The sequence below is a fragment of the Struthio camelus genome, chromosome 3 (genome assembly GCF_040807025.1).
Source record: "Struthio camelus isolate bStrCam1 chromosome 3, bStrCam1.hap1, whole genome shotgun sequence".
NCBI classification, from domain to species: Eukaryota; Metazoa; Chordata; class Aves; order Struthioniformes; family Struthionidae; genus Struthio; species Struthio camelus.
The window spans coordinates 17,457,125-17,469,436 of NC_090944.1; the positions used below are offsets into that span (position 1 = coordinate 17,457,125).

At 38.3% G+C, this 12,312-nt stretch overlaps 1 long non-coding RNA gene across 1 annotated transcript in view; it reads right to left on the bottom strand.

Moving 5' to 3' along the window:
* Positions 1–12,090, bottom strand: part of LOC104151918 (uncharacterized) — a 65,907-nt gene extending 53,817 nt beyond the window's left edge. Inside the window, exon 1 of the long non-coding RNA XR_695885.2 lies at positions 12,006–12,090. This is a non-coding gene — a long non-coding RNA (uncharacterized lncRNA). The remainder of the gene's footprint in view (positions 1–12,005) is intronic.
* Positions 12,091–12,312: the final 222 nt, after the last annotated feature.

The window sequence follows — 12,312 nt, forward strand, 5'->3', positions numbered from 1 at the left end:
ATAAAGCTTGTAGCTGTTGCAAAGAAACTAAGAATGTTTAACAGTGATGAGAATTTGGAAATGAGTGCCATTGAGATTATTTATTTTAGTGACCTATTCAAGCAAAATGATGTCTAAATCAACAAAAGTATCTTCTGTGATATGCTAAAACAAACAAACAAACAAAAACCCCCCACTCAGGATCTAAGAACTAAAGCCTGAGGATTGAATAAAAAAGTTACCAGCTATAACATCAGATTGGACAAAGAATTAGTCCAAAACAATTTTGTTGTTGATAATCATGCTCATTGGAGAAAGAATAAGCCCTCGGCTATGTTTGTACCATCCTTTACAAGCACCAAGAAGCTGCCTTTGAGGCTCTTGTTCAGAACTTGCAGACGCAATCTTCAGCGTATGCAAGAGCTGCCTAAGAGAAGAATATGTACTGAAGTGGGAGGGAAAGAAGAAAAAGAGTAAGTTCTGCTTATAGTCACACCCCAGCCCACTGGTTTAGTGCAGTACAAACAGGTCTTCCGTATGGACTATGTAATGAGGCTTTTGGGTGTGCTGAATAATACTACTTGGCACAATAGAAGGCATCATGGAGTATACTCAAAAAATAAGTTATCGCTTGATAAGGATGGCAATTTGACCCTAAGACTTTGTAATAAGATTTGATTGCCATCAGTGTGGAAAAAATATTTAACTTTCTATACTTCGAGGAAGTTAGAAAGACAAAAATGCAACCGTGACATTTGAAGAAATGAAAAGTCAACATATAACAATGTAAATCACACATAGCAAATACAGCTATAATAAACATACCTTTATCCATCTTAGATACAATGACAAATACTTTCAAAATTCAAATTATATTTTACAGCTTAAGTAAATATTAAAAAGTTGCCAAATCTGCTAGCATAAATCCCTGTGACCTCGTAAGTTTTCACCATGTGCATTAAATAAAATGAGAAGGAACCATGAAAGTTTTTTTGCCTTGCTAAGAGAACAGCCAGGCAAAAAGAGATAGTCTTGCTAACCTTTCAGAAGCACTGTATTTCTAGAAGACCTGTGGAACTGTGGGTTTGCCGGCAGATAGGTTTTGCATGATCTTATTGCTAAAGTTATGGAAAAGGTCATAAATTATTTGCATGGTGATAGCACCTGCAGCGCAGGAATGGCAGCCATCATTTACCATTGACTGTACCTGCTGCAAAGAGCTTACCGCTTAAGAAGAAAGAAAACATTCCACTATGAGAATAACATATATCAAAACAGTTGTGGTCACTCTTGTAGATTAAATCACTTCATCTCGCTGAATTGGTTTTTTCTGTAGGCTACACTAGGGAATACACTTAGCACGCTAGCTTTCTGTAGGGATGGCGTATGTGCATGCCACTGGCTTATGACTCACAGGTTACCTTCTGCGAAACTCAGTGCAACTCACTCTTCACGAGAGTCATGTGGAGCACCATGAGGTAAGGTCTTGCACTGAGGTGATTCCAGAAAAGAAGCTGATGCTCTTGTCAGTTCGTATCCTAACTTTCATCACCCTTTTTGCCTGTGCCATCAGAGCTATTTCTGTGTTATTTGTACTCTCAGTCTGCCTGTATTAATAATGTTTGAGCAAGTCTTGCAGAACCGCAACAGTGGCCAACGTCTCAAGCTGTAACCCACATACAGTGATAAAATTCTTTTTCTTCAGTAATTTGAAACATTATATCTAATATTTATTGCAATGTATATTCTCAGTAGATGACAGAGGTTACGTGATATGTTATCTCCCCCCCCAAACAAACAGACACCCATCTGTCTTTCCTAAAGATGGTGCTTGCCAGCTGTGCATATATAAAGAGTAAATGTAAAAACAGCTGTTCAGTCAGTGCAGCCCATATAGTGAGGTTGTCATTGCAATCATTTTGGCTGGGAAAATTTCCAGTCGTCACACTGCTGCTCCTCATGAATTACACTTGTCAGGAAAACATCAGCATCTTTTATATGGCTTTGGGTTTTTTTAGGATGAATGCTGCAAGTGTATTTAAGGCTATTACTTTCAGAACTTGAGAAAAATCAATCAATAATGCTAAAAAAACATATGTCTGGCTCTCCATTCAAGCAGCAGATTGGAAGTTTGAATAAAAGTATAGGCTGCAAGAAACATAGAGTTATCCTTCCAGTGCACTCCATATAAAAAGGTCCAGCAATAAGGCCCCATAAAGTATTCTGAACTTCAGAAAAAGATATGGACCAGTTGTAACAGTCCTGAGGAATGCAGTGACAGTGACTGATCAGATATTTAGAAAATATGGCTATGAGGAGAAATCTGAATAATTGGTATTGTTAAGCGTGCAAAGGAAAAGATGACTGAGGACATGAGAATAAATTTGAAATAGGTTAAAGGCTGTCACAGAAAGAACGGCAACTATTTGCCCTTGTTTAACTTAGTGGATTTAGACTGAGTCAGTAAAGATTCAAGCTGGATAGTAAGAAAAATTTCTAAGGATACAAAGAGTGAAACCCTGCAATCACAATGTGAGGATGCCACGCAACCTTCACCTTGGGAATTTTCAAAAACAGGTTTGAGCTACATCTTATTTAGGCAGACAGGGTCTCCACTTGAGGATTTCTTTAAAAAGTTCCTAACTCTTTCTACAGCATGAACACTGTGTCCTTGCTTGAGAATGATCAGTTCATTAGCCAACTTAAACTTAAGCAAAAGTTATGCGTCTAAATACTAGGAATGGATCCCATGAAATCTACTTGTAGAAATTGTTCAATTCTCTTCAGAGATATAGATACAGATAAAAGCTATGGGGTTTACAGACATACAGCAGTATGCTAATAGCATTTCAAGCATGATTTAAGCCTGTAAAAGTGTTTGAACATAAATTGTTTAGGTATGGTTGTACTCTAACCCAGTACTAGGTTTACGATATAGTTCCGTTGGAAAACTAAAATGCGGCTAATGAAAGCTCTGTGAATATACACTAACACTGCTAGTCTAGAGAGAATGGGTGGATGACTTTCATTTTTTACCTGAAATCAGAAGCTTTGGTTAGGGAGAGGTGCTGGAGAGTCAGGGAAACCAGGTGAGTGCTGCCTTCTGCTGGACTCAGCCCTCTCAAATGTGCCTGATCCAATTTTTAGTTGATACTTTCCTTGCCTGATAAAGGGGATTTTCTACACCAGATGACAGTATCCTAGACCACGGAGGACACAGCATGAAGGTGTTTTTCTCATTCTGTCTTTTCAGGACACCAACACTTTTCCAAAGGATTAAAATTGAACTATCTTTGATAAAATAGCACTTTTTAATGACTTTTCTTTAAAGTGAAAATGTTTCAATTCTTTTAACACAATCACATTTTTCAGAAGTTCTCGACATAAGAATTGGGTGGGAATGTTCTTTAATTTGATAATACATTTTTATCTAAATCAAAATATTCCTGTCCATAGGTTTCCAGCTTTGCACCTGAAAATATTAGGTTCTGAAACATCAATATATTTCATTGTGTTTTGACTTTCAGATTATATTTACATTAATTAGTCTGTTACAGCTGTATATTTAATAATGTAGATGTACAGGTGATTTGTATGCTGCTTGGGATTATGAAGACAAATTGAAAAAGATAGTAATTAACAACATTGTTAGTCAATGTTTTGTAATATAAGTTGTTAGGAATGTCTGTTCTCCAGGAAACATCAACATTTTGTATCAATTTAGCATGAAAACATTTTTGAAATATGGAAATGCCTTGGCAAGGGGAAATTCTGTTTTTATCATAATCATAGATAATGCAATCAGGGCTCAGCTGCACTATTCAGAGATAAACCATCCCAAGGCTCATACGGATAGATCCCTTCTCCATAGCTAAAATGGAAAATTACTACAGGAAATAAGAAAAAAAGAGTTACTAAATGTTAGAACAAAGTGTGAAATACTCATTTAAATTAAATGTAATTCTGATTAGCCTCATTACAGGCACATATATTTTTGATGTCAGTTTCTGATATTCTCTGATCCATACAACTCAGTCATAAGACAAAAGTAAATAACTGGAAATTTACTCAGGGCTTTTTCTCATCTTTTGCCAATCACTTTGCCCTTTGAATTAACTCCTGTCTTAAAACAGGATTTACCTGGATTTATCATCATTGACTTCTGCAATATAATGTATTCTTCTGGCATTCCTTAAATTCATCTTAGCATGGCATTTCTAGTGTCTACACTAGACACTGGTTTAATTTGGTTGCATTTGTACATGTGTACATCTGGCTACTTGGATGCAGCTTCACATTTAACAGGGTAGTGCTAGGAAGAAAGAGGTGCATGAAGGAGGAGTCGTGAGGAGCAGACCTGGGGAGCATCTACCAAAGTCACAGACAAGGTTTTAGGGGCTTATTTCTTCTGCAGCCTTTACAATACTTCACAGTTAGTTACACAGAACCTTTGATTTCATGAGAACAGGAGCTGATTAATTAAATCTAGAAATCTGGGCTGTGCAAACCCTACGGGAATTTGTGAGCTGAGCCCTGAAGTTCGCTTAAAAGTTGTTGGATCCAAGCAAACAGCTGCAGGCTTGCTTGGAGGACAGAGCTTTCAAAAAAAAAAAAGAAGAAGAAGAAGAAACAAAACCCTCCAATCACTCCAAGGGCAATCTTTTGGAAGCAAATAATTGCTCTGCAAGGACACAACAAATAGGGGAAAGTGCGCTTATAAATTTCTTTTTAGTTCTACTCTATCTCTTCTAGTCACTTTTGTACTCACTTTAAGTTTTACAGAAGATAACTAGTCTAGTTTGTTCAAATAAAATTTGCCTTTTGAGATTATAAGTCCCCTTGATCTTTTTGGGATAGTCATTATAAGAAAAAAAAAGGTTTAGGCAGATCCACTTTAAAGCTCTGAATACCGTTAAAAACTCGTTTGCACTTTTGGCCTCCAGAATATCCTGTGGCAAAGAAAACCACAATTTAGCTATGCATTACGTTCACTTTATCAACAGCTTTCTTGATTTTATAGACTCTACTGTCTTTTTCAAAGTCCTCTTTTTTTTAAATATTTTCTCTTCACATAGAATCCACACCTCTTTTGTCTTTGCAACCATTCTCTGTACTCTTTCTAAATAGTTATATGACCTTTTTGAAATGCAGTGACCAAAACTTCAGCATGTCTTGAGGCTATAGCAATATTGTGGATTAACAGACTTACATAAAGATGTGTTCTGTTTTGGATAAAGTAAACCACTGTGATAATTTTATAAAACTAATCTATATCGTGTTTGTTTGTATGATAATAATTTGAGTTCATGAAGTGCTAATGAAATTATTCCAGGCAACAGTGAATTTGTAACAAAAATGTCAATGATATAAATAAGTGGGTAAATTAGGACTTTTCTATTTCAGACAGAGAAAGGAGGCAGATTGAATGCTGTCCTGATGAAAATAGATAATAACATTAATCATTAGCTTGAGAAAACAAATTTGATCTCTCACTACAGTGCTGCTTTTAGAGAAGTTAGAGAAACATGTTAAGACATCTCTGGGTATTTTGGGAGGAAAGAGTTCATTAGCACAGTTTATGCTGCCTGACCTGAGGGAAAGCATTTATTTAGTTCAGGAGAGCATTTGGGTACACTTTGTCAAATTTCTTTCTCATACTCTACCTAGAGAGGTCTGATGCCAAGTAAATAATAACAACAGTCAAAATAATAATAGCCTTAGCATCCCGTGGTGTACTTTATTATTCTGTTAAATGGTTATAACAAGTCCTGCAAAGCTTCTACTGACCTCAGTCACTCTAGAATTCATAAGGCACTGAATATTGCTGTGCTGAGAAATCTACCATCTGTTTTAATAAAGAAACAAGAAAGAACATTATTTAATCAGAATAATGAGCACAGACCATGAAAACAAATGTAAATAAAAAAATAGAGGAAGAGGATGAAGTAATATATAGAGCTAGATCTTTCTTTCAAAAGCCTTTCTGATATCAGTGTTGCATATAACTCAGCCTCTGCTGGAATTTTTTATGTGCAGTATTAAATCCCTTACAGCTCCACAATTGCATGATTAGGCTGACTGTATTTACACATTGATTTTCATGCTCAGATTCATGGATTCATCTATCACAAGGAGAAGCACTCTTCTGACACTAGTGCTGTTAAGCTAACATGAGCAATTGTCAGCTACCAGCACTCATGATACAAGTCTCATCAACCCTCTGAGAATCAGATTTGTTACATCACTTCTGTACTTATTTATCACTTGAATTCTACCATGTTTCCTTATTCCCAACATGGACAGAGGAATCTGGAAAGGATAGGAAGACAGATGGAAAGACAGAAGGAAGGAGCGAAGGAAGGAAAGAAGGAGGGAAGGACAGATGTTCAGAGGGAAGGAACCTTCTGTGATCCTGTTATGTCAGGACAACCCTTTTGGAAAAGACTGTAGAAATGAGTGCGGCACGTGATTTTTGCATTTCAGAGACCCACTTACAGAGGTTTCTTTGGTGGAAAAATCTTCTGAAGAAACAAAAATTTATGCAGCAGAGCTAGCGGAGTTGAAGGCTGCTTTAAGAATAACATATTCCCTTCTTGTAAAGGTCAAGTTGTGTCTGCTATTCTCAGCCAGTTATGCAGAACTCAAGCTTGGCTCCATGTGTTACCACAGAAGCTTTCCAGAACATTTTCCGCACTTGGAGAAGGAAATAGCAACGATGTTAATTGAAATAAACTGTCACAAGCAATGAAATGCTCATTAACTCTTATTGCTGTTACTTCCATTTTTCATGATAATTACAAAAGGATAAATCAAGGCTATCAAAAACCTGTTAAGAAATCCATACATTTTCACAGAATCACAGAATCACAGAATCGTTTAGGTTGGAAGGGACCTCTGGAGATCATCTAGTCCAACCTCCCTGCTCAAGCAGGGTCACCTAGAGTACATTGCCCAGGATCACATCCAGACGGGTTTTGAATATCTCCAGGGAAGGAGACTCCACCACCTCTCTGGGCAACCTGTTCCAATGCTCTGTCACCCTCACAGGAAAGAAGTTTTTCCTCTTGTTCAGACTAAACTTCCTAGGGTTCAGTTTGTGCCCATTGCCTCTTGTCCTGTCACTGGGAACCACGGAGAAGAGTCTGGCCTCATCCTCTTGACACTCCCCCTTCACATACTTGTACACGTTGATGAGATCCCCTCTCAATCTTCTCTTCTCCAGGCTCAACAGGCCCAGCTCTTGCAGTCTTTCTTCATAGGAGAGATGCTCCAGCCCTCTAATCATCTTGGTAGCCCTCCGCTGGACTCTCTCCAGGAGTGCCATGTCTCTCTTGTACTGGGGAGCCCAGAACTGGACACAGTACTCCAGGTGAGGCCTCACCAGGGCTGAGTAGAGGGGCAGGATCACCTCCCTCGTCCTGCTGGCAACACTCTGCCTAATGCACCCTAGGATCCCATTGGCCTTCTTGGCCACAAGGGCACACTGCTGGCTCATGTTTAACTTGTTGTCCACCAGCACTCCCAGGTCCTTCTCGGCAGAGCTACTTTCCAACAGGTCAGTCCCCAGCCTGTACTGGTGCATGGGATTATTCCTGCCTAGGTGCAGGACCTTGCACTTGCCTTTGTTGAACTTCATGAGGTTCCTCTCCGCCCACCTCTCCAGCCTGTCCAGGTCCCTCTGAATGGCAGCACAGCCTTCTGGTGTGTTAGCCTCTCCCCCCAGTTTAGTATCATCAGCAAACTTGCTGAGGGTGCACTCTGCCCCTTCCTCCAGGTCATTGATGAATATATTGAACAAGACTGGGCCCAGGACTGACCCCTGGGGGACACCACTAGCCACAGGCCTCCAACTTGACTCTGCGCCATTCACCACAACCCTCTGCGCTCGGCCATCCAGCCAGTTCTCAAGCCAACCCGTGCCCCTTTAACGAATTTTGACAACCCGTGCCCCTTTAACCAATGCAAAAATGAGATCCTTGCTGTGCTTCTGTAAAAAGAAGACGACAAGAAACAGCCAGTCTGCACTGACCTCTTCACCTCTATTAACACCAACTCCATATGAAAGCTGTAAGTAGCTCTGTCTTATACGAGAAGGTGGAGGTTTCGAGCTCGGAATACAAGCTGCACACTTTGTTTTCTGATTTTGCACCTGACTTATTTACTTGGGCCTAATGAAATCATCCAGAATATTTTTTTTAACTGTATTACATTGTGCTCTACAAGGGCAGAAAAAGTAGGCCACGTTCCTCTCCTTTGCTCAGTCGTCATTCTTAACAGGAAAGACAATAGATTAGCCCTAGTGTGCATGGCAGAATCTATCCCCAGAAAACTGGTCCTCTCCCTAGTAGCACTAAAAGCAACTGATAAATCTACCAGGTAAAGAAAGAAGTGTGGTCTAGTGGTTACAGACCAACCTCCAACCCATAAATCATGAGTTTTTTTGCTAGTTCTCCTTCAGCAGCCCTCAAAAAATCATTTCATCTCTCTCTACCTGTTTTCTTCCCAGTCTTTCTCTTGTTCTAGACTGTAAAGCCTTCAAAGTCAGGAAGCTTTCTCACCTTATGTTTCCTGTAGCACCTACCATAGCTAACAGGATCCCCCTATTTGGTTAAGCAGTATAGTATTGCTACAATAATTAATACTAATATGAAAAGGACTGATAATCTTTCTTGAATATAATTTTTAAAAGATTTTACCTGTGCTGAAATACACCTGCTTACATCATGATTTTTTAACATTATTAACATTGTTTTATTATTTGCTGACAGTGCACTAATCGCTATGAGAGGCAGAAGACAACCTGGAAACAGATCTGAACCCTGCTCCTTTTGATATGATTGACAAGGAACTTCATATGGTAAATGCTCAAGAAATAGAGCACAAAGATGGAAAGAATATGGTTAAAAAATTTTTTAAGTTATTAAAAATTATTCAAGGGGGGTAAATAATGCCATTTCCATATGTTCTCAATATCTTTTTCACTTTAAACATCTGTTTGAGGATTACATTACACCTGTAGATTTCATTTTGCTAGAGGCATTAGCAGACGCCAAAAATGCACTTTAAACAAACTGGCTCAGTAGAACTGGGAGGTACTAAAGCACCTTTAAAAGAATCCTGAGAGATTTTGAGGAAATCATTTATCATAAGACCTGAATAATGCAGTTCTTCTGGCACAACCACACATGTTTCTGTTTGTCTTTTTTGTTGCTATTTATGGATGAGATATGGTTTATCCACTATATGCACACAATTTAAACAGTAGGGGCAAATGTTTCTGAAAGCCTGGAGAGCTAGAATACTGTGCTCTTAATTCGGATACCTGTAGGACATCATTCCTGAGAGCTTCAGAGGCACCCACCTGTCTCTACTGCTTATATAGACAATTTTGACAACTCCTTCAGCAGGCCAAAGTTAGATGGTTAAACTGGGTGGGTGGGACACCACTCTGTGATTTTGTATTATTTGCATGCTTTCTAGATATGTTCAGAGTTCCACCATGCTCAGCACTGTATATTCAAAAGGGAGATCAAATCTCAGGCCCTAAAAGTCTGCAGTTAAAATAGAGATAGAGAAATGATAGGAGGGAGACGGAGGTGGGGAAAGATTACATGAATTTGAATAACAAGTTAGATGTAGGGCTGGAAAGAGAAATCACACATCGCAAGTCTCAGCCCAGTAGTTGGGTCTGTAGACCGCACTGCTAGCAACACCATATTAACACACAAAAAATGGGAGAGATGAGAACCTGGTAATGGAAGTGAAAGATCTGGAATGAGACCTCTACCATGGCAATCCCAGAGACAGACTCACTTTGGGAACGAGAAGGAGAAGCGTACATCCTAGGCTGACTGGACAGTAGAACAGGGCAGAGGAGAGCACCAAACTGCCATCCTGTCCAAGACACTGAAATGCTTCACTTTTTGCTTTGGTTTCTTATATTTTATGATAAACCTCATTTCCAACTACATCATATGCAGAAAATATATGATAAGCCTTATTGTTAATAACTTCTTAGCCTCATCCTCTTCTCTTTTTACTGTAGAAAAGCCACTTTCTTTACAACAGAAGAAAAAAACATATCTGATGCTCTCAGTTATCTAGGAGCAATCTGCATCACTGATTGGATTATGTACTAACAGCATTACTTATCCCCATCTGAGAGGTACCCTACAGGGAAAAGCTCCAAAGAAAGACACTGCATTAAGGGAAGATTTGGAAGTCTGATTGCATTCTGTTTCCATCTCTCTGCAGGGCTGACTGTCAATGGCATTCAGAGCAGCACAGCAGAAAAGGAAAAACAGCTCCCTTTCTTTAGCACTGTGAGTCATCAGTGATTGAAAGCATCTTTACCTCAGTTTAAGGTCTGGCCAGGGCACGTGATCCAGAGTTCACTGAGAATTTGCATTGGCTTTATACAGTTTCAGATAAGTTCTGTATTTTTCAGTTAGAAATTGATTATTTTACAGAGTCATGAAAGTGAAGGAATAAAGTGTGTAAATCTTAGAGTGAAGATGCAGTTCATAACTATAAACATTCTCTCGAGCAGTGAATCTGGATCCAGATGGTATACAATATTAAACTGCAGAATCTGGATCCAGATGGTATACAGTATTAAACCAGTGATATCTCTCTAAGCACATTTAAAAATAATTAATATTACCATGGATTTCCTCCAGACTTCTTCCTAATAATGAATATGGAGCAGCATGTCCCCTTAGGAGGAGAAAATTGCAAAGGTTTCCATGTTAACCACTAAGTAACCTATTCACTTTTATCATCACTGATCCAGTGGCTTGAGTTTAAGCGCTGGAGAGATCAGCAGATCTTAACAGTTTCCCACAAATCAACTTCATTGGACAATTTCTCAAATGTGAGATAGCTTCTCAAATGACCCCAAAAATTTGTGTTACAGTGCCTGTCATAACTCTCTGGAAGAACCTCCTAAAGCCAGAAACGTAGATAGCTTACATCACTTAAAATAGACACAGTCATGTAGAAATGCACATAAACATGTAGAAACATGCTGTGTTACAGATGAATTTCAAAAGTTTTGACATACACAGTCCTATAATCTGGAATAGATGAAAATCTCCACATTGGAAAGTTTCTGACTTTTCTCCGAGGTTATAGAGTTACAGATGGAATACCTATGTGTATATATATATATGTGTGTGTGTGTGTGTGTGTGTGTGTGTTTGTGTGTGTGTGTATTTTAAGTCTGAACATAGGGTTGCAAGACTGGAAAACTACCCAGTATTGAAATTCAGACCTGACCTATCTGAAATAATTTTTTACCTGCATGAACTGGAAATCAGTGAATTACTTGCAAAAGATAGGAGCAATTTTAAAATCTTCAGTCTTTTTATATCACATGTTAGAGAGCAGCAGCTGGATGGAAAATCAAGAAGTTAAAAACAAGATTTTTTTCAACAGAAATTATTGTTCTTCGTGAAATAGGGAGTTGGTATCTATTTTAATATTTGAGGGTCAGAACCTCCACAAATATCAAATAATCTAACTCCAGTAAAGCAAATATGCAGCAACTGAATATTTGCCCTTGGGATTTTATATGCATCCTTTGTTTATTGTTTTCCTTTATGTGAAATCAAATTAGATTACTTTTTGCCCTTTCTGTATGAAAAAATGTGTAGTGTTTTCAGTTGTCAAGCACTGGTACTTGTCTTCAGTTTTCGTTCAAGTGTTTTAATGTTTAAAAAGTTCTAACGTCCTAAGGGACTATGGAATCAGACTTTTGCTCAATTTGGTCAACATCTTTCTACGTATACACAAATTAAGGTCTTCCTGGTACTGAGTCACAATTACTTCATCTGTGCTGGAGTTTTTCTCATCAGCATATTTCCAAGTTTTTCTGTCATTCAAGGTTGATACAATATAATTTAATAATATTCAAGTATGATATATTTTTAAATTACTTTGTATCATTGTTTAGCCTTATAGACAATTTATTAGGTTTTGATTTTAATTCTAAAAGATTGAGTTTTAATGTTAACTCTGCTACTTACTTGCTTTTGACTCTGGGCAAGTGACTTCATCACAATCTTTTCTAATTGCTCTGTTTCGAATGAGGACTGCTGAACGTCTCCAACAGCTTCTTGTGTCACTGCAGCCAAACAATAATTGCAAACAAACAACACTGTGTTATGAAAATACCTTATAAAAACAGAAGTGAGAATTTATATCGTGCAGTTTTAAATATCTGGACATTTGACAAATGTTTCCCTTGCCTCTGCAGCCTTTAGAAACCTTCAGCTTTGCAAATGGATTTACTAGGCTAGAATGTGTTTCAAAGGCAAAAATAAACAACCCAGC